We start from the raw sequence: 2,764 nt of genomic DNA, 5'->3' as shown, positions 1-2,764 counted from the left end.
ATTCTTTTTTTACCTACTCCAAAGATTGTGACTCAATTTTTGGTGCTGTGGGTTGAGCTCAGGGCCAGGAATCAAACCTATGGCCTCTTGTGCATGCTATTCCCTGCCAGGGGAGACTTGTCCTCAGCCCCTGAAGGGTAATGACTTAAACAACCTCAACGTACAACTCTCTCTCTCTCTCTCTCTCTCTCTCTCTCTCTCTCTCTCTCTCTCTCTCTCTCTCTCTCTCTTTGTTCCCTTCTCATTCCTGTCATCAGCCCCTTCAGCACCTACCTGATACAGGTAATGATGATGAGAAAGTCCCGAGAAAAGGAAGGCCTTAATTGTGTCTTACAGAGTTTAGAATAAATTTTGGGGTAGTTCTGTCTGTGCTATCAAGAAAAAATAGTAGTAGTCCATATAAGATGTTGTGTTGGTGGAATGATGAAGATAATTATGGTCTGGGAAATCAAATGAGGGGAAAAAATAATGACTGGATGTTATAAAATGAAGTTTCACAAAGGAAATGGGTTCAAATGGAAGATATGGGTTATCAGAAGGAAGTTGAGACAGTGATATAGCTCAGTGGTAAAGGTGTCTGGGAACCACAGGGCTGGGATGATGGCATTGTGTTTGGCTGGGTTAAAAATTAGGCTTCAATATTATCTGAGAGTATCTCTGGTGCTTCAAAATAGGCTGAAACTGCCCCCGCCATGCATAGGTATACTGTCAGTTCAGCTGTGTATATAGATATTTAATAAAACACAGTATGGGATATATGATACTTGCTTATTAATTTAGCTTTTATGCCATAAAAATATAAATGAAGAATGTTTCGTGCTACTTAAAAGTTTGGTCAGCCTATTTGGTATCATTTCAGAGTTCTCATTATTGCATAAGTAAGTATTCATTTCCATCAGCTATGGGGCTGTTTACCATTTTCCACACAGGCTTTAGGCATCTATGTAGCTGCCATGCAGAGAGTAGTCACAGTTCCATGTATGAGGTGAACCATAATTGGTCACTCCTTCTCAGAGTTTTTTTGTTTGTTCTGCATTTCTGGACTATGAACTAGAGCTCATGTATTTGCTTATTTTTCAGATAGTTAATTTTTTCTCCCAGCGCTTTTTATGAATTGGAGCCATTAATGAGAGTAAAGTCAACACAACCTGACTATATAAATTCTGTCTAATAGAGCCCCTTCCATCCAGAGGGGAAGGTGGAAAAGAAGGAATTTGGCTTATTCTGTGGTTTTCCAGTTAGGAGACGAAGGCTTTGTTGACATAGGAAAGGGAGGGACACCCCAAGCCAAGGTCTTCCTGAGGGAAATATCTTGTTGCTTCCTGGTGTCTGACTTTATACCATTGCCAAGTCATCAACACAGGGGCTGTTGTTCCTATCTGTTGGCTCGTGTGAGTGTGTGGTGTGGGAGATGGTTAGAGATGATCTTACTGGAGGGTGGCTCTGAGTTTGCCGGTGCTGATGCAGTAAGTACCCCTCAGACTCGTGCCTCCCTCATTATGATTCCACATGAGAAACTCCTATGTCCACAGACCAGGAGTGTGTGGCCCCCTGGCCTGGGACAAGCTGATTTGTGCTATTCCAGCAACCAGACGGGGGTGAAGAAGCTGGTACAGTAGTTACAGTCTCTGACAAGGTCAGTGCCCAATTGGCCTCAAATTAAACACTTGAACTAACGTACATTAACGGAGAGAAAACAAAACTGACAGTCATTACATCCCACTCTTTCCTCTTTCTTCCATTCTATCTATCTGTCTCCTCCTACTCTCTCTTCCTCTGTCTCTGTCTCTGTCTCTCTGTCTCTGTCTGTCTGTCTGTCTCTGTCTCTGTCTCTGTCTCTGTCTCTGTCTCTCTCTCTCTCTCTCTCTCTCTCTCTCTCTCTCTCTCTCTCTCTCTCTCTCTCTCTCACACACACACACACACACACACACATACACATATAAAGCAAAATCAAGAGACATTTAATTGTAGGGAGTAAATCTTCAGGTATTATGGAACACACATTGCTTTTATGACCTACAGTCTATCCTACAAAAAAAAAAAAAAAACAACAAAATTTGAACTGTGCTGATAACAGGAGCCCAGAGTCCTGGTAGTATGCCCTATTTGCCATACTCTAGGGTTGATCTTGCCATCCCTATGTCTTGTATAGGTATACTCATAAACATACCTTCAAAATAAGTATATTTAATGCATAAAATCCAAATTTACACAATTAATATATTCAACACTTATTATTGACTATAGAAGTATTTTTGTTTTTCTTAACAAATTGATTAATACATTGGAACCATCAATCAACTTACAAAGATCTGATTTGCACATATTTCAAGGATACATGAGCTATATGCAGTGAGGCAAAACTGCAGATATGTTTTCCAAATGTGAGTAAATCTAATTTTGATTAGCTCAATCAGATACTAAATTTCCCTGGTGAGTTGGTTATTTGAAAGGGCCCCAAGGTGAATTCTTTGGCAAAACATAAACTCTTTCTGAATGGTGAAAAATTAGTAAGAAATTTGATGACAACTTCTTCTGGCCAGAAAGAAGTCATTGTCAGCTATTTCCAGAGTAGAGTAGAGGCAAATCTCAGAGAAAATCTCAGGAAGGGAAAAGGAAAGAGAAGCTATGTGAAGGAATAGGCAGGCCTTCAAACAAGTCTGAGTGTATTTTTATAGCTGGCTAGAAGAATGTGTGTGTTTTCCAGACATAAAATTACACATGCATATATTTTTTCTTTGAAAGATTTTTGACATTGGGTTTT

This window comes from Acomys russatus, chromosome 23, assembly GCF_903995435.1.
Source record: "Acomys russatus chromosome 23, mAcoRus1.1, whole genome shotgun sequence".
NCBI classification, from domain to species: domain Eukaryota; kingdom Metazoa; phylum Chordata; class Mammalia; order Rodentia; family Muridae; genus Acomys; species Acomys russatus.
Note: the sequence above shows the minus strand (reverse complement) of the source record.